This window comes from Amphiura filiformis, chromosome 7, assembly GCF_039555335.1.
Source record: "Amphiura filiformis chromosome 7, Afil_fr2py, whole genome shotgun sequence".
NCBI lineage: Eukaryota > Metazoa > Echinodermata > Ophiuroidea > Amphilepidida > Amphiuridae > Amphiura > Amphiura filiformis.
In genome coordinates, this window is record NC_092634.1 from 50,484,824 (window position 1) to 50,506,380 (window position 21,557).

General features: G+C 36.2%; 1 protein-coding gene across 1 annotated transcript in view; it reads right to left on the reverse strand.

Annotated features, from left to right (window-relative positions):
• The window catches only part of LOC140157293 (uncharacterized), a 44,575-nt gene extending 28,230 nt beyond the window's left edge, over positions 1-16,345 (reverse strand). The window contains exons 1-2 of the mRNA XM_072180436.1: positions 16,235-16,345; positions 588-737 (exon numbers count right to left, since the gene is read on the reverse strand). The gene's annotated coding sequence lies outside the window, so the exon portion shown is untranslated. The remainder of the gene's footprint in view (positions 1-587; positions 738-16,234) is intronic.
• Positions 16,346-21,557: the final 5,212 nt, after the last annotated feature.

Consider the following 21,557-nt stretch of genomic DNA (forward strand, 5'->3'; position numbering starts at 1 on the left):
GGCTTCTCTTTGGTGTGACTTCTTATGTGTACTTTAAGATGAGCCCTATATGTAAAAGCTTTCTGACAATACGTGCATTGATATGGTTTCCATCTGTTGTGACTTATGATATGCCTTTTGAGATCGCCACTTTTTACAAAGCTCTTCTCACAAAATTCGCACTGATAAGAATTTTCTTTGGTGTGAGTTCTGATTCTGATGTGTCTCAAATACTGACACTGGTATGATTTTGGTAGAGATCCTACAGAACTTGAAGCATTGTGGTTCGAGGAGTCACAAGTTTCCAATTGGTCCAATGTCAAGTTGTGGATTTTCAAATGTCTTACACCATTTTTTGCCAAGTTTCTTTGACAATATATGCACCCTTTGCTTTTATGAGCCTGTATATATTTCATCATATGTCTGTCAACGTGAGTTTTCCATCTGTCAAATGAATGAAGATTGATTTTACAAAATTTACAAGAGAATTGGGTGTGTATGGCTTCCATTGTTTTGTTTTTTCACCATTCAAAATGGTTCAGATTAATAACATGCATACTCATCAGGAAAAGGCATACAAAGGTATTAATCCAAGTTATTGTGCCCACCTCAAATCAATCACAGCAAATCAGGTGTTTACAGGCTGTTCTCCACTCAGTCTGAAGTACTAGGTGTGGCTGTGGCATTTCTTTCACACTGGATTAGCTGAACTTGGTACCATAACAGGCTCAACTGCAGATCACTTGATGTCTGAATATCTGAAATAAAAATCAAAATTTGACTAAAAATTAAATTTACTGTGGTAGTGGATGGGTCAGAATGATAGGCCACAAGAAAACAGTGGTTCAAACTTGCATCAGCATGCATAACATCAAGAATTTCTGAACATTTCATCAATGATCAGTTGACTTATCATCAGATGATCATCATCGGATCAATATCACTTCCTCGGATCAATATCACACAGCACTTCAAAGTCAACCGATGGTTGATAAAACTTTCAGAAACGTAATTTTGTTTGGCTGCATGGTCTTGATGTGATGGAAGTTTTTAATGTTAAATTGATGGATAAACAACAGACTTCATGAATTTATTCAAGGCAGTCACCAAACATGCCAGATGCTTTAATAAGATAAAGGGATTCGATAAACTTTGTACCATGCCTTTTATACCGTACATTGAAACTCCTTTGCGAAGGACCACTGGACCATGGTGAGCATATCAAGAAAAAGTCATGTCATTCCAGACATACCTTAGGTCCTGCATAAACAGGCCATATATATGCATGTATAATGGAAGCAAAAATTTTACTTATTTTACCTCCAAAGAATTGAAATCCATAAGTCTTCGGGGGCATTTTTATCTATTGAAATGAAAGAATGGATTCCTATTTAAATGTTAGTTTTCACTGATCACTTTCTCTTTTAATTTTGAGTCAAATATAAGAGGTAAAACAAAGAAAATTGAATTCAATCCAGCACCTACAATGCATGGAAGAACTCGCCGATCATATTACATGTATTATTCAGCCGAGCCCCCGGGCGCGGAGCTTCATGCAGCTGGGACGTATAAGACATAAGACGAATAGCAATATGCACACAGTTGATTCAATGATAAAATGTATACCCGCACGAGACATGTTGGCCATCATTCAATCAGTGAACTTGGAATAAAACTGAAGATCTCTGGATTTTAAAAAGATAGTCGCTTTGGTGTAATAATGATTGTAATTTATCGGTAATATTGAATTGATGCTTTTATTTATGTGTAATTTTACTTTATCATTTTTGCATTGTATTTTATATTATTCAGTATATTCTTTTGTGTTTTTAAATTGTGTATTTATCTTGTAAAGCGCCTCGATCTATTGAAGAGGCGCTATATAAATGAGCAAATAATAATAATAATAATAATAAAAACTTAAACTTGACTAAAAAGCACTTCAGGCGAAAGTACCCTGGCTGAAATTTGATACACTATTGATACACCACTTTTGATACGTATGAAAAATGTATGAAATAAGAGGCTTCGAATTGGAACCCTCATTTCATACACTTTTAGGTATCAAAACTGTATCAAATTAACATTGCATACACATTTTATACATATCAAAAGTGTATCAAATGCCAAGATAATGTATCAAAAAGTATCAAATGAAATGTATCCTTTCATTTCATACATATTTGATACATAATTATATCAAAAGTGTATCAAATAAGTAACTGTATCAAATCAGGGTTCCAATTTAAACTGTATCAAATTAGCGTTAAAATTTTTATCCTTTCATTTCATACATATTTCATACATAATTTATATTAAAAGTGTATCGAATATGTTACTGTATCAAATGAGGGTTCCAATTTAAACTGTATCAAATTAGCGTTCAAATTTTTATCCTTTCATTTCATACACATTTCATACATAATTTATATCAAAAGTGTATCAAATATGTTACTGTATCAAATCAGGGTTCCAATTTAAACTGTATCAAATTTTCTTTGAAATTTTTATCCTTTCATTTCATACACATTTCATACATAATTTATATCAAAAGTGTATTGAATATGTTACTGTATCAAATGAGGGTTCCAATTTAAACTGTATCAAATTTATGCGTTCAAATTTTTATCCTTTCATTTCATACACATTTCATACATAATTTATATCAAAAGTGTATTGAATATGTTACTGTATCAAATCAGGGTTCCAATTTAAACTATCCAATTTTCTTTGAAATTTTTATCCTTTCATTTCATACACATTTCATACATAATTTATATCAAAAGTGTATTGAATATGTTACTGTATCAAATGAGGGTTCCAATTTAAACTGTATCAAATTAGCATTGAAATTTTTTTCCTTTCATTTCATACACATTTCATACATAAATTATATCAAAAGTGTATCGAATATGTTACTGTATCAAATGAGGGTTCCAATTTAAACTGTATCAAATTTATGCTCAAATTTTTATCCTTTCATTTCATACACATTTCATACATAATTATATCAAAAGTGTATCGAATATGTTACTGTATCAAATCAGGGTTCCAATTTAAACTGTATCAAATTAGCATTGAAATTTTTATTCCTTTCATTTCATACACATTTCATACATAATTTATATCAAAAGTGTATTGAATATGTTACTGTATCAAATGAGGGTTCCAATTTAAACTGTATCAAATTTATGCTCAAATTTTTATCCTTTCATTTCATACACATTTCATACATAATTATATCAAAAGTGTATCGAATATGTTACTGTATCAAATGAGGGTTCCAATTTAAACTGTATCAAATTTATGCTCAAATTTTTATCCTTTCATTTCATACTCATTTCATACATAATTATATCAAAAGTGTATCGAATATGTTACTGTATCAAATCAGGGTTCCAATTTAAACTGTATCAAATTAGCATTGAAATTTTTATCCTTTCATTTCATACACATTTCATACATAATTTATATCAAAAGTGTATTGAATATGTTACTGTATCAAATGAGGGTTCCAATTTAAACTGTATCAAATTAGCATTGAAATTTTTATCCTTTCATTTCATACACATTTCATACATAATTTATATCAAAATTGTATCGAATATGTTACTGTATCAAATCAGGGTTCCAATTTAAACTGTATCAAATTAGCATTGAAATTTTTTTCCTTTCATTTCATACACATTTCATACATAATTTATTTCAAAAGTGTATCGAATATGTTACTGTATCAAATCAGGGTTCCAATTTAAACTGTATCAAATTAGCATTGAAATTTTATCCTTTCATTTCATACACATTTCATACATAATTTATATCAAAAGTGTATCGAATATGTTACTGTATCAAATCAGGGTTCCAATTTAAACTATCAAATTAGCATTGAAATTTTTATCCTTTCATTTCATACACATTTCATACATAATTATATCAAAAGTGTATCAAATATGTAACTGTATCAAATCAGGGTTCCAATTTAAACTGTATCAAATTAGTGTTTAAATTTTTATCCTTTCATTTCATACATAATTTATATCAAAAGTGTATCGAATATGTTACTGTATCAAATCAGCGCTCCAATTTAAACTGTATCAAATTAGCATTGAAATTTTGATCCTTTCATTTCATACACATTTCATACATAATTATATCAAAAGTGTATCAAATATATGTCACTGTATGAAATCAGCGTTCCAATTTAAACTGTATTAAAGTAGCATTGAAATTCTTATCCTTTCATTTTATACACATTTTATACATAATTATATCAAAAGTGTATCAAATATGTCACTGTATCAAATCAGCATTCCAATTTTAATGCTGGCCAGCGGGACCGCCCTATTTTTGATACATGTCATTTGATACACTTTTGATATAGTTTTTGAGACACTTTTGATACAGTTTTTGATACACTTTTGATAGTTTTTGATACACTTTTGATAGTTTTTTGATACACTTTTGATACAGTTTTTATACACTTTTGATACAGTTTTTATACACTTTTGATACAGTTTTTATACGCTTTTGATAGTTTTTCAAATTTCAAAATTGGTCCAATCAAGCTCAAATTCAACAAGAATTATCCTTACATTATCTAAACATTTTCAAACATTAATGACCCCAAAGCTCAAAGTGAAGGGGTCAAAGGTCAAATTTTGAAATTAGTCTAATCAAGCTCAAATTCAACACTGCCCTCTACTGCCAATGCTGACCTCTAGCACTTTCCCCCATCACGGAGCAGCTCAATGCACTTCCCCCTATCAACGTCCAAAATTAAAACACAATAGGACAAATGTGTGAGAAAGTATTGCAAAAAAGAAGCAAAACCCAACCAAAATGGAACATACATACATCAGAGGGCCTGCTTGGAAAGCAGTGTTTTTCACTGAAGTTGTTACCCTCAATAAAGAGACAAAAAAGCTACCAATAACAAAAAGATTCAGCAGGGTTTTTTACTATACAGGCATGTGCTATATGGTCATTTTCACGGTAAAGGTGTGTAACTTTTGATTTTTAGGGTCAAAATTTCAAACCACTTAAATATGTTTCTGTTTACTGTAATCATGCATAGAAGCAACTTAAATTCCAGTAAAATAGTGTTTCAAGGCTTAAACCTTTTGATTTCTGATAAAAAATTTGACATTTCCATAACATTTTGGTTAAAAAATAAAAAAAAATGTATTTAACATAAGCTCAGAAAATTATGACATGAAAGCTGGAATACATGTGAAATCCCATTCCAAAGTAAGTCAACAGATATAAGTTAAATTTTATACCATGTTTTGCTATGTTTGTAATTGCAATTTTGAAAATTTTTAACATCAAGGGTCATTTGCAATGGAAATTTCCCAACCTTAAACATATTTTTTAAGTTTTAATTGGGTTCCTAAAATAATTTAAATGTCTAACTTCATGTACAAATACTACTTGATGAAAGGAACCTCCCAGCCAAGTTTCACAGAAATTGGAGTTATTTTTTAGAATTGGCAATTCAAGCGATTTGTGTTTCGGAGGCTTCAGTTAACAACACAGGTGATCATAAAAGTAAAATATTTGGCTAACTACTACAAGTTGACATGAAAAAATAGGTAAAAAATATCACAATTACCAATTTTCATGCTTTGCTTCTAAGTATTGAATTTCAGTTGTGACAAAAATTAAATTATCACAGCAAGTCATTTTTTTTTGTTTCGAGGCTTCATGTTTACAATGGTTAAACATGGCAGAAGTAGTTTTTTTGAAAACAACACTGTTGGGATCATCTAAGCTGTTATTTTCTTGTGTGTATTGAATCAATGATTCTATGCGGCAGATATTGCAGATTTATAACATGATAATTTTTTCACCCATTTGTTAAGTATGGTGTTATTTGCATCTGAAGCCTCCGAAACGGGCTTTCTTGGATATCAGTATATTTTTCAAGCATTAACCATAATATCAATTTTTTTTAATTTATGACATTCTGCACATATCATGCAACAATTACAATGCAGATATCAATATGGAACATACCAATTTAGATATGCATAGATGATAATTAAGTTTACTGTTGTTTCGGAGGCTTCATTTGTTTCGGAGGCTTCAATTGTTAACGGAAAGTTTGTATTGGGTCCCATTTTCAAACGGTGATATATATCTCCATGATTTAAAAACAAGTGACTTGAGGATCTACTTTGCTACATTTTGATAAATAGATTGGATGAGCTCTTTTATTTATATTTGCCCAAGCTTGCTGAACAGTTTGTTTCGAGGCTTCAAAAAGTTAACGGAAAATCGGCTCTTTGAAGTCAAGATTTTATAAAAATTTTAAAAGCTTGCAAATCAACTAATTTTTGTTACCCATTTCAAGTTAAGATATCAACTGTTATGAATCAAGAAGAAGTGAAGAAATAACCAAGAATTATGAACCAAAGCTATACCCACAAAGTTTGTTAACAATTGTTAACGGAAAATGAAGCCTCCAAACGACAAATATCAAGTCCGGTTCTCAAAAATACAGGGCTGTTCACAATTAAATCTAATGTGGCAGTGTTTACTGAACATATGACCGTACTTTCAGGATAAGAAAAATTATCCATGAACTAACTGAAGAAAACACAGGGTTTTACAAAATGTTACTGTTTTTTACAGTTTTTCAAAATGGCAATATTAGGTACATTTAAGCCTGCTAAAACTGAACGCAGTAACTCCCGAAGATGATTATGCTACCCAAGGTAGCTGCTAACTAGATGACTTATGTGGCCAAAAATCATGGAATTCTGTGGCTTTATTAGAAAACTACGGATCAAAATGTTAAAAATCCAAAGTTACACCCTTTACCGTGAAAATGACCATATTCATGCTTAATACATATACATAGAGGCCCTATAATGTAATATATAGTAAGCTTACCTTATCAGAACAAAGTCAATAACATATCCTCTTTAATCACAGTCCCTGATTACAACTACATTGTAACCTAATGTGCAGTCTACAAGCATGTTTGTATCTTCATCATGATAAATAAAACACCATAATTTGCTCTAAAATACAGTACATTTCCAAATGCAAATCCTGGTGTTAACTGCATGTATGCCACATGGGCAAATTTGAAAATGATGAGTCATTATCTAGACATGTGATCAGTTATTGATACAGTTTTGATACACTACAAAAGGTCAGTTTATGAAAGCCCAATTTGATACACTTTTGATATACCTCTAGCCACCCAAAATAAACTAAGTCCAATTTAATATGCTTTTGATACACTGTAGGCAGCCAGAATTTGACTAAGTCCAATTTGATACACTTTTGATATACCTCTAGCCACCAAAAATTAACTAAGTTCAATTTGATACACTTTACATACACTAAAAAAACAGGCAAAGTCCAATTTAATACACTTTTGATACACTGTATGCAGCCAGAATTTGACTAAGTCCAATTTGATACACTTTTGATATACATCTAGCACCAAAAAGTTAATTTTGATACACTTTACATACACTAAAAAACTGCAAAGTCCAATTTGATACACTTTTGATACACCACAAGCATGATTAAAATTAACTAAGTTCAAATTCTATACACTTTTGATACATTTTTGATACAGTTAGGTGGTATTTGATACAGTTTTGATACCCTATATTTTCAGTTGATACATTTTCAATACACCCTTTAGTATATCAAAACTGTATCAAATTGCCGCTTGATACAGATTTAATACACTTTGATACACTTTTGATACACCTCTTGCTGTATAGAATTTCTGCTAGGGTAGAAATTCAAGAAAAATTGAGGGTGTCGATCTCTGGAGCAAATCACTTATTATGGCTTTATACAATAAGGATCACTACATTCATGAATATCACCAGAGCTACTAGGGACTTCACAAATAAACTAGAACAAATAAACTATAAGGACAGACCACAGACCTTGAAAGGTACATACCTTCAATGAGCACTGAAATAAAATAGTACCATATAGACCCAATCAAGCAAAATAACTTATTATTAAAATGAGGCAGTTCTCGGACCACAAATCTCGCCTGCTTTCGCAATTACTTTTGGTAACAGAAGTAAACCAATCACAGAATTAAAACCAGAGAACCAGGACTCGACCGCCATTTTGATACAGGCATGGAGCAAAAATTGGGGGTATTCGGTTTCCCTCGGAATGCACTCGAGGCATTCGTTGTCATGCAAGTGCGACATGGATGAAGGGCGATTTGAGAGTCGCACATGATGCGACATGCACGCGAGTACCAAGACGCATCAGATGAGACGCAGAATTGTTTTCGTTCGTCTCCGCGCACCGTCGGCAAGGACCCGAATACCCCCAATTTTCTCCCCATAGCTGACGGCGCGATTGTACGTGGCGGTATAGGGAGTCCCGGTTCTCCTTCTCTAATTCTGTGCTTTCATCCTAAATAGCCTTTGACCTAAGTGTAACCTTCAACACCACCATTAAATTGTAGTTCCCATACTGCAGATTGGTCCAAGTTTGATATAAAATTGGATCGATTGAGCGTTAGTTTAAAAATATTGGACGACACATAGTATAATAGAGTCCAATATTTTGAAACTTGTAGCGAGACTAATAAATATTAGGCGTAAAGCATCCAGTTTTTATCATTATTATGTTTTGATGGATCCAAGTTGTGATAATATTGGATCCAAAACATAATGATAAAATCGGATGCTTTACGCCCAATATATTTATTGTCTCGGTATTAATTTTAAAATATTGGACTCGACTACTATGAGTTTTAAAATATTGGACTCGACTACGTCTCGTCCAATATTTTAAAACTCATAGCTCGACCAATAAATATGGGCTCAACTGATCCAATTTTATATCATTATGTTAGGGACCGCTCACAAACACTTGTTGGGGGAGGCCTGATGCAAAAATGGGGGGGGGGGGAGGCCTGAAAAGTTTTGACCCTCCTAAGGGGGGGGGGCTGAAAAATTGAGTTTATATGCTTTTCTATGAGGTTGACCCATAATTTTCATGTCAAAAGGGGGCCCGAAATTTTTGAGGTCTGTAAGGGGGGCAAAAAATTTTCATGATGATTTTTTTTTGCATCAGGCCCCCCAACAAGTGTTTGTGGACATAAATCGTCGGCAGAGTGCTACACTATCGTAAGTGCAGTTTGGACAGTTTTACAGGAAGAGCCTTTTTGTGTTTAGCGTAGCCGTTTATTTCCAAGTAGCTATAAAATGACAGGGGAATGTAAAGTAATTTGATTTTAATAATATAAACTATATAAATGGTGTTAAAGTTAATAAATCGATGAATTATTTACCGATTTAGATGTCGTAAGTGCCACATACGATAGTGTTGCACTCAAATAGAAATAAGTGTAGAGTGCAGCACTATCGTATGTGCCACATACGATAGTGTAGCATTCATTGCTAAATTAGGATATGCAAAATATCGGCTCAAATATCCAATATTTTGTCATTTTATGCAAAACAAGTGTTAATTTATTTTGGCACATAATATTAACAATAGCAAGACACCTTTTGCCGTAATGTTATCTCTCAAGATTTATTACTGAATCTAAAACTAAAAACACCGGATTTATCGTCTCTATTACCAGTCATGGGAGCTATGAACTTAGCCAGCATGATTACAACGCCTACAGCTGTCAGCGTCACAGCCAGTGATGTGTTAGAGACTGTTTTGCACTTACGATGGTGTAGCATTCCATGATTTTGTTGTTTTAGGCCCAATAAAGTAGCGTATGTGGCACATACGATGGTCTTGCAGCAAATGAAAAACAAAATTAGCATGCAAGACTATCGTAAGTGGCACATACGATAGTCTTGCATGCATTAATTAAAATTGCATTGCACTTACGATATTTTATTTTACTAATTAAAAAATAATTAAGCAATTTTGAAACTTAGAACCTGATTTAAAATGTGCGTTTTTATATGGCCTTCCATAATTCGTCAAAATCTCATTTTGGCCAAAAATGTCACTTACGACAGTGTAGCACTCTGGCGACGAAATATTATGCAAAAAATCCTCCAATTTTTATCAGTATTATGTTTTGATGAATCCAAGTGTGTGAAAGTATTGGATCCAACACATAATAATGATAAAATTGGATGCTTTTACACCCAAAAGTTATTGGTCTTACTATGAGTTTTGAAATATTGGACTCGACTACGTCTCGTCCAACTCATAGCTCGACCAATAAATATGGGCTCAATCGATCCAATTTTATATCATTATGTTTTGAATCCCATATTTTAACACACTTGGATTCATCAAAACTAACATAATAATGGGTGCGAATGGATTTCAAAAAAATTGTTCAAACCATAATGACGCAACCATTTCATTGTTCATTATTTTCCATTATTTACAAAATAGCTGTGATTTCATTAACATTTGGGGCACTACACAGTGTCGACAGCCTCCAAATAAATATGCAATGAATTCACTCCAAATGAACACTGAATAAACCTCACAGAAGACTAGAATGATTGTGCTCCAGTTTTATATTGATTGATTCATTAAAAGGGCATTTCGTGATCCACAGCCTCATCCCCCACTTTTCTCAAAAAAAGTTGAGATTTTTATACCACTGGATACATCTAGCTACATAATGTTTATGTACCGGTACCAAATATTTCTTGCAGGTTAATTTATTTAGCAAAAATATCGCAAAATTTGAATGGTGCAGTATAATACATATAATCATGCATAACTCGCAAACGCAAAATCGGAATTAACTGAAATTTTGGGAATAAGCTTTTTTCATGGATATGTACTGAAAAAAGTCATAAAAAGAGGATGTTAGGATCACGAAGTACTCCTTTAAGGCAACAGAAACAAATTAGTTTGATCTTTCGATCGACCATCGATGCTAGGTCGATTCCTATTATTTATGAAATCAATATTGTTTTAAATTGGGATAAAATAGTAATTTGTACCTGTAGTGATATTGACCAATATAAATTTAGCGTTAATTCTGATTAATTAGTTGATAATTCATTAATAAATAACAAGCATTGAAGCTGCATCGACGGTTGATCCAAAGATCAAACAAATTTGTCTCTAGTGCCTAATGGAACTACATATCTATATCAAGCAAAATGTGGACATTGTCCTTTTCTTTTGTGTGCATATTTATGTAGGCCCTATTTGTATCATATTATTATGTACACTTTTATGTACAATTTTTTTTCAGACAAAAATTTCACTGATGATTTCTATTTGGTGTGAGTTCTCATGTGTTTGTTCAATCCACTTTTATCTACATTTACAAAACTTTTCTCGCAGAATTCACATTGATATAGTAGGGTACAGAATGGAGGTCCCGTTCTCGGTGTGAGTACAAGAAGTTTTGAAGGTGTTTTTTTATAGATTTTATGACGCTGAATAAAATGGGAGGGGTCTGTACCATCGAAAAGTGTGGGGAACTCTCGCTAGAGAGGCGTTTTTTCAAAATGGCCATAAAATCCCTTAAAATCACCATAACTTGGTCAGAGAAGCACCCAGCAGAATGATTCTGATGTCTATACCCATGTTTTCAGGGTCAAGGAATCCAATAGAGTCATTTACAACAGCCTAGGACCTATCATTCCAAGATGGCTGCCAAAATTTCAAAATGGCCGCCAGTGAACATTAACTTGGCTATATCTCGGGTGCAGAAAGTCCTAGAAGTATGATTGTGGTGTCTATACCCATGTTTACAGGGTCTAGACATCCATTAGAATAATCTAAAACAGTACAGAACCTTAAAATCCCAAGATGGCCTCCAAAATTGAAAAATAACCACCACTAAAATGCAGAATTTTGCCTATATCTTATCTTATCTGTGGTTTAGACGGCCCTATCCGGAGTTTACGATCCTTAATACTGGGGCCAAGATGCCTTAATCTTAGCATAATACAGTCTAAACCCCAGATAAAGTATCTAAACCCCAGATAAGGCCCCGTAACCCCAGATTGAGGGATGTAGACCCCAGATAAAGCAGGACAAACCCCAAATAAGGTGCTTTAACCCTAAATAAGGAACATAAACCACAGATAAGGCATCTAAACCCCATGTAAGGTTGCCTTAACTCTAGATAAGGGTCGTAAACCCCAGATAAGGCATCTAAACCCCAGATAAGAGACGTAAACCCCAGATAAGGCACCTTAACCCCAGATAAGGAACGTTAACACCAGAAAAGGCATCTAAATCCCAGATAAGGTGCCTTAACTTCGGATGAGGGACGTAAACCTAGGATAACACAGTCCAAACCCCAGATAAGGCATTTATACCCAATATAAGGTGCCTTAACCCCAAATAAGGGATGTTAACCCTAGATACGGCAGTCTAAATCCCAGATCCATTATTTAGGCATCTAAACCCAGATAAGGCACCTTAACCCCCGATAAGGGACGTAAACCCCAGATAAGGCAGTCTAAACTCCAGATAAGGCACCGTAACCCCAGATAAGGGATGTAAATATAGGATAATGCAGTCTAAACCCCAAATAAGCTGCCTTAACCCCTGATAAGGGACGTTAACTGGGGATAACACTGTCTTAACCCCAGATAAGGCATCTAAACCCCAGATAAGGCGCCATAACCCCAGATAAGGGACGTAAGCTCCAGATAAAGCAGTTTAAACCCCAAATAGGGCACCTTAAACCCTAGATAAGGTGCCTTAACCCCAGATACGGCATCTAAACCCCAGATAAGGCATCTAAACCCTAGATAAGGTGCCTTAACCCCAGAAAAGAGACGTAAACCCCAGATCAGGCAGTCTAAACCACAGATAAGGTACCTAAACCCCATCTAAACAATCTAAACCCCCAGATAAGGCATCTAAACGCCAGATAAGACCCCTTAATCCCAGATAAGAGATGTAAACCCCAGATTATGTCCCTTATCAAGTGATAAGGCACCTTACCCAGGGTTTAGATGCCTTATCTGGGGTTTACGCTCCTTATCTGAGGGAAGGCGCCTTTTCTGGTTGTTAGGCTGCCTTATCTGGGCTTACGTCCCCTTGCTGGGGTTAAGGCGCCTTGCAGTCTAAACCCCAAATAAGCTGCCTTAACCCCTGATAAGGGGCGTTAACTGGGGATAACACTGTCTTAACCCCAGATAAGGCATCTAAACCCCAGATAAGGCGCCGTAACCCCAGATAAGGGACGTAAGCTCCAGATAAAGCAGTCTAAACCCCAAATTGTGTGGGGTTCAGATGCCTTGTCTGGGGTTTACGTCCCTTATTTGAGGTTAAGGCACCTTATCTGATGTTAGACTGCCTAATCTGGGGTTTACATTCCTTATCTGCGGTTAAGGTGCCTTATCTTGGGCTTAGATTGTGTTATCATATGTTTACGTCCCTTATCTGGGGTTACGGTGCCTTACCTGGGGTTTAGACTGCGTTATCTCCAGTTAATTAATGTCCCTTATCTGGGCTTAAGGCATCTTATCGGGGGTTTAGACTGCATTATCCTAGATTCACGTCCCTTATCTGGGGGTAGGGCGCCTTATCTGGGGTTTAGACTGCATTATCCTAGATTCACGTCCCTTATCTGGGGTTAGGGTGCCTTATCTGCAGGGGTTTAGACTGCATTATCCTAGATTCACGTCCCTCATCTGGGGTTAGGGCGCCTTATCTGGGGTTTAGACTGCATTATCCTAGATTCACATCCCTTATCTGGGGTTAGGGCGCCTTATCAGGGGTTTAGAGTCCTAGGTTCACGTCCTTTATCTGGGGTTAGGGCACCATATCTTGGTTTAGTTGCCTTATCTGGGATTTAGACTGCCTTATTTGGGGTTTAAACTGCCTTATCTGGAGCTTACGTCCCATATCTGCGGTTTAGATGCCTTATCTGGGGTTTAGACTGTGTTATCCTAGGTTTACGTCCATCATCTGAGGTTAAGGCGCCTTATCTGGGATTTAGATGCCTTATCTGGTGTTTACGTTCCTTATCTAGAGTTAAGGCAACCTTACATGGGGTTTAGATGCCTTATCTGTGGTTTATGTTCCTTATTTAGGGTTAAGGCACCTTATTTGGGGGTTGTCCTGCTTTATCTGGGGTCTACGTCCCTTAATCTGGGGTTATGGGCCTTATCTGGGGTTTAGATACCTTATCTGGGGTTTAGACTGCGTTATGCTAAGATTAAGGCATCTTAGCCCCAGGTAAGGATCGTAAACTCCGGATAGGGCCGTCTAAACCACAGATAAGATAAGATATAGGCAAAATTCTGCATTTTAGTGGTGGTTATTTTTCAATTTTGGCGGCCATCTTGGGATTTTAAGGTTCTGTACTGTTTTAGATTATTCTAATGGATTTCTAGACCCTGTAAACATGGGTATAGACACCAGAATCATACTTCTAGGACTTTCTGCACCCGAGATATAGCCAAGTTAATGTTCACTGGCGGCCATTTTGAAATTTTGGCAGCCATCTTGGAATGATAGGTCCTAGGCTGTTGTAAATGATTCTATTGGATTCCTTGACCCTGAAAACATGGGTATAGACATCAGAATCGTTCTGCTGGGTGCTTCTCTGACCAAGTTATGGTGATTTTAGGGATTTTGGCGGCCATTTTGAAAAAACCCTCTAGCGTAGAGTTCCCCACACTTTTCGATGGTACAGACCCCTCCCATTTTATTCAGTGTCCTAAAATCTATAAAAAAAACACCTTCAAAACTTCTTGTACTCACACCGAGAACGGGACCTCCATTCTGTACCCTACTAATAGGGTTTCTCCTTGGTGTGTGTTCTGATGTGACTTTTAAGGTCACTGTTTCGGGGAAAGCATTTTCCACAATACTCACACCGATATGGGTTCTCTCTGGGTGATGTCATTTGTTTAAAAACGTGCTGTGCTGTGACTTATGATATGCCTTTTGAGATCTATACTTTGTGCAAAGCTCTTCTTACAAACCTTTTTCTTTGGTGTGAGTTCTGATGTGCCTACTAAGGCCACTATTATCAGCAAAACTTTTCTCGCAGAATTCACATTGATAGGGTTTCTCTTTGGTGTGTGTTCTGACATGCTTTGTAAGATCAGATTTTTGTATAAAATGTTTGCAACAAGTCTCACACTGATATGGCTGTTCTTTTGTGTGTATTCTGATGTGCACTTTTAGGCTACTGCTTCGAGTAAAGCATTTCTCACAATACTTGCACCGATATGGCGCCTCGTTAGTGTGCCTCATCATATGCCTTTCGAGAGATACACTTTGTGCAAAGCTCTTCTGACAAAACTCACACTGATAAGGTTTTTCTTGGTGTGAGTTCTGATGTGCCTACTAAAGCCACTATTATCAGCAAAACTTTTCTCGCAGAATTCACATTGATAGGGTTTCTCTTTGGTGTGTGTTCTGATATGCTTTGTAAGATCAGATTTTCGTATAAAACGTTTGCAGCAAGTCTCACACTGATATGGCCGTTCTTTTGTGTGTATTCTGATGTGCACTTTTAGGCTACTGATTCGGGTAAAGCATTTCTCACAATACTTGCACCGATATGGCGTCTCTTTGGTGTGACTTCTTATGTGTACTTTAAGATGAGAGACATGCTTAAAACACAGCTGACAATATTCACACTGATATGATTTTTCTTCTTTGTGAATTCTGGTGTGTCTTTTAAACTCACTATTTCGACTAAAGTATTCCCCACAATACTTGCACCGATATTTGGTGTGTCTTCCAATGTGTTGTTCAAGAATAGCCATTTGTGTAAAACGTTTCTGACAATATGTGCATTGATATGGGTTGTGACTAATGATATGCCTTTCGAGATCTTCACTTTGTACAAAGGCCTTCTGGCAATACTCGCAGCATTGGTAAGTCGTTTCTTTGGTGTGTGTTCTCATGTGTCTTACGAGGTGGTCTGTTTGAGTAAAGTATGTCTGACAATACTTACACTCATAAAGTTTTAGTACAGGTCGTATAGGTCCTACAAAATCACTAACAGAACTGGAAGCGATTTGGTTTGGAGAGTCACAAGTTTGAAATTGGTCCAATGTCAAGTTGTGGATTTTCAAATTCCTTTGAAGGACACAATTTTTTGCCAAGTTTCTTCGACAATATATGCACCCTTTGCTTTTATGAGCTTGTACATATTTGATCATATGTCTGTCAACGTGAATTTTCCATCTGTCAAATGAATGAAGATTGATTGTACAAAATTTACAAGAGAATGAGGTATGTATGGCTTCCATTGTTTTGTTTTTCAACTTGTAAAATAGTAGGATGTACCCAGGAAGAGACATACAAAGGTATTAATCCAAGTTAATATGCCCACCTCAAATCAACCACAGCAAATCAGTTGTTTACAAGTTGCTCTCCATTAACATACTAGGCAAGGCATCTCGCTGTGCTTCAGTACCAGGCTCAACAGCAGATCACTTATTGTAGTGTCTGAATATCTGAAATACAAATAAATAAAATAAAATAAAATTCGTCGGTCGCAACACATAGTGGCGTACGTGCAGGACAAACGCAAAATACATTTCCTAGAAAAACGCGTTTGAAGAATATGCTACTAATAACATAGTCAGTACTCCTTCAATATTATCTCTCCGTGGACCGATTACATTTAAAATTGAAGTTAAAGGATTAAACTATTAAACTGTAACTTAAATAGTTAAAAAGGAATAACTTTTATATGATATATCTAGCTCTAAACTTATACGCCACTATGTGAAACGGAAGATTTCGGGGTTTTGGCGGATTTTTGAAGCGTAAGTCGCATGTACGCCACTATGTGAAACGGAAGATTTGGGGGTTTCAGCAGGTTTTTGAAGCGTAAGTCGCACGACGCCACTATGTGAAACGGAAGATTTGGGGTTTTGCTCGTGTCTGAAGCGTGACGCCATATTATTGACGGATGATGTGCCTAAATGTCATCAAATCCGATTTCGCCGTTTCACATAATGGCGTATGTTGATCGTGCGTCAGTTTGTGAAACGGAAGATATTGGATTCTTACGGGATTGTTAACATAAGTCAATTGATTAATTAACCTTATTTATTAATTAAGTATAGTTGAGCTTTCTTACTCGGTATACTTGAAGAACTTGATATATAAAACCGTTGGGCAAAATTTTATAAAATTGACCAAAATCACCGTACGCCACTATGTGTTGCGACCGACAAATTATGACTAAAAATGATACTGAGTCAGAACGGAAGCTGCAAGAAAACAGTGGTTCAAGCTCACTCCAGTCCATTAGTTTCATCCTTCAGCCTTTTTGCGCTACTGAAGGGATATACATATGTTTGCTAAGGGATGGCTTTTAAATTCAACCGCCGGTTGCCCACAGGTTCTCCATCTGGTTTCTATTGTTCTAAACCATGGAACTTGCATATTTTGGTCAAATATAGAGGGTCTTTCGGAGCTGCGAAATCCAAAATGGGGTTTTGAAGCCATCTCCAATTAACTCGCCTGTTGTTTTTGAATAAATGAGCTAATTTCCTGTGAATTTGCCAGTAAATGTTAATTGTTTCAATCATCACAGACGTTTAAAACTTTTTAAGACGTTACATTTTGATAGCATTTACATCATATATGAAGTAATTATCATGATGTAAAATTTTGAAAATGGACTTTTCACAGTGGCCTCATTTTGCTTCAACTTTTACATATAAATTATTAAAAACAAATTGGCAAATGTTGAAAGCGGAAGCGAAAATGGCCACTTGTTTATGCACTGCGCAGGGGGGTATCTGAGGGGATGCTCCCCCTCTCAGAAGTTGGAAATTTTAGCAAAATGAAGACCTACTTGAAGCGATTTGGTGGATCATTTTGAGCTATTTTGGCACTATTAGTGTGTACAATTTTAGTTTAAAAAGCTGAAAATTTGTGAAATGACGACTGGCCATGAAGCCTTCCTTTTCCCTATTGTCAAGTTGTAGGCATAAATTGTTTTAAACATAAATTGGTAAATGTTGAAAGCAGTTCAAGCAAGAATATCCACTACGCAGGGACCTAATTTCAGCAATTTATTGGACCATGTTGGGCATTGTTGGCACTATTAGTGTAAAATATTTCAGTTTGAAAAAGCCAAAAATTTGGCTCGTGTTGGTGGCCCGTCCATGAAGCCTTTTAATAGTGGGTACATTTCCTAACCATAAAGAAACTTTTTTTGCGTAGTTTAAATATAAATTTGCAAATCACATTTTCTTAAGTAGTGTTTGTAATTATCTATTTATGGCTATCTCAAAAAGGGGCAAAAAATTGAATTACATTAGTTCAATTTTATTGTTGAGCCTATAGGCCTATTATTTACAATTGATTGTCAGGAGTGTAACATTTTGGTCAAGCTATGAAAACGATGTTTTTATGTACATATTTCTTGAATATGAAGGTCTTTACATCAGGGGTGTGAGAGGCCTCAGACCAAAAAAGCTGAGAATTACTAAAAAAAAAGCTGAAAAACAGCGTAAAAGCAGGGTAAAAACGTCAAATATGGGCTGAAAAGAAAAGAAAACGCGTACACATGTTAGCAATAAAAAAAGCTGAAATTTCACACCCCTGTTACATCATGATTGCAGCAGTTTGGCTTCAGGAATATATTTTCAGGGCTAAAAGAGAACACCAACAGACTGGTAATTTCTTCAGAAATTTGAATTATTGCCAATTAATTAATTCTGTGTAACACTCATGACATTGACTATTTAGATAGCTGTAGCAAACATGTTCAAGCAATCGCAAATATTTTTCTTGTTTTTGACTTCCTATCGCAATGCTCTACATGTAGGTCGCGTGTCATGAGGTGGTCCATTTTGTGTTACATGTTACTGTAAAACTACAACATCTCATACCATTTTTACCTCAAAATTGTTTATCGTTTTGGCGTAATTGCCTAAATATAACTAATTCTCTCATTGTGTGTGGAAACATCACTATCCGAGATAAAGTCAAGCAAACCTTAACATTTTAATTGTTTTGTACTGAATGTACTCAATGTAGAGAGTGCAGTCACTAACACAAGTTCAGTCAGTAGTCCTGCCTTTTTAGTTCCAAAAGTTTCAAACTAGGCGGTATTTGCGGTATCGCTAACATCATCAGATATAATTATGTAGCGCATGGAAGAGCTAAATAGGCCTGCTATCATTGTAAAAAGCGGCCGTATATTTCCAAGTTGCTAGCAACGCAAGAATAAGATTAAGAATATAAATATTATACAAAAAAAAATCAGTGAATAAAGATATAAATTTGAAGTGACAGGCAGAGCAGAAAACTGTGTAAATATGACCATCACTGATATCTTGTCTCGTAAGTGTTATATCAGGCTCAAAAATCTAGTGGCCCGCCGGGCCAGCATTGTTGGAAGTTTACTGGCCCGACGCAAAATCCACTGGCCCCGTGCCAGCGGGCCACTGCTTAAATCCGTCCCTGCCCGTACATCGCCCGTCGGTGAAAAACTACCCTTTTTACATGTTTTTGTACATGAGCATGTACCTCACCTTGTAATGGCAGTGGCCCCTGGGATTTATACTGCGTTTGGACCAGGGGTAGCGCTAGGTTTTCAAACAAGGGGTCAAAAATTTGAAATTTTGTGAAACTATGGATCCAAAACAATAGAAATAAAGGGTTAACATGACCCTTTAGCAACCTCTAAATGGTGATTTTGTGCGCCAAAAGCTAAAAGAATGCGCCGTCCCCATGGCGCAAGTTATAACGCTACCTCTGGTTTGGACGCACAAGTTTTTGTCTCCGAGTCTGAATGGCTGCTGAGGCGATCTGCTGTTGCCGAGTGGAAATTTATGAATGAACTGTGCGTCAGGGCTGTCAACTCTCACACATTGGGTCACTTTCTCACGGTCTCACAGTCACACCAAGGTAGTATAATCTCACGCCAAGGTTAGCTCGAGATACTCTAGCTAAAATACAGGTTTACATTTACTATCTTACATTATCTTGCTGTATTTCAGCTAGAGCTCCAAACGACAAGCTTCCGGGTTTTTTTGGAGAACAATACTGTAACGTAAGATGAAGAAGAAACCCACCTCGGAGCCTGCCCTACTCATTATTTCATTGTACTTATTGCAATTTGCCTCCACACATTACGTAATCAACACAAAGCTTTTGTGAGGATTAGTGAGTGGATAAGAAATTGACAGTGGAGGATACGAAGGACACGCCGATTGTTAGTTGTCAATCATGAATTGTCGCAACGTATTAATATTTTACTGCATGGCATTCCGCAAACACCAAGACAAATTATGCCGTATTTTCCAAAGATCATCTCATATGAAGTAAGCTGAATGCGATCTGTACTTTTGTAATATTCCGATCGCTTTTGATCACCTATTATCGGCGAATTTGCTTGAAAACACGTGAGTTCATGTTGTGTAAACATAATTAGCATAGACACAAATAAAATTACGATGCAATACGTAACAATGCAATTTGAATGTGCAGCAGATCTATAGAAATAACGTTGCCCGGTTTTATGCAGAATTAGACCCTGTCTGGCCTAGGTAGTAAATCTCACGCAAAAAACTGGAAAATGAGTAAAATCTCACGCATCGTCATGAATAATTTGTTGCTCCTACCCCGGGGATCCTACCCCTTGCTCCTATGTACATTGGAGTCGGCAAATCCCGGTAGTACGCCTCTGCTCTGCTCTGTCTCACGCCAATCAATTCCAAAGAGTCGAATTTGCAACATCACGGTAGTCGCGCTCGTCAAAGGTTTGCTGCATTTGACTATATTATTATTAATACAATTTCCCATTCTCCATTCATACTTATAGAGAGTTATGTAAGCTATCCACCAGTGGAGCTTCTGCGACCCCTGCGCAGAACTTCCGATAGTGGATTATCTGCGCACGGTGGACGCAAGGAATCCACATTCGGATTTTCTGCGCACGCACTGAAAATCCCCTCCGTATATAGTTCGGTGGAATAATTCTGCGACGGTCGCAGGGAATCCACTGACGGATTTTCGGCGTGCGTGCGCTGAACTGGACTCCCCTCCGTATATAGTTCCGGTGGATTAATTCTGCGCACGGTCGCAGGGAATCCCCGGACAGATTTTCGGCGCACGTGCGCAGAAACTCCCCTCCGTATATAGCCCGGTGGAGTAATTCTGCGACGGTCGCAGGGAATCCACGGACGGATTTTCGGCAAGACGTGCAAGAGAAACTCCCTCCGTATATAGCTCCGTGGAGTAATTCTGCGGTGGAGTAATTATTTAGGCCTATATGTTTAGAGTCAGTTCAAGATCAAGTATCATGTTTAAAAACATGTTTAAAAAATAACTTTGAAAGTAAGAAATATTATGTATTTCTGCGCACGGTCGCAGGGAATCCACAGTCGGACTTTCGGTGCACGTGCGCTGAAACTCCCCTCCGTATATAGCTCCGGTGGAGTAAATTCTGCGCACGGTCGCAGGGACTCCACGGACGGATTTTCGGCGCACGTTTTAATCATCTCATGAATTGTTATGATTTAATATTATTAAATGGTAGAAAGTATGAAATATTATTTAGGGCCTATATGTTTAGAGTCAGTTCTGCGCTTCAAATTTCATGTTTAAAAACCATGTTTAAAAAAATAACTTAGAAAATAAGAAATATTATATATAGGCCTATATATATTTTTTTAGAGTCAGAACGG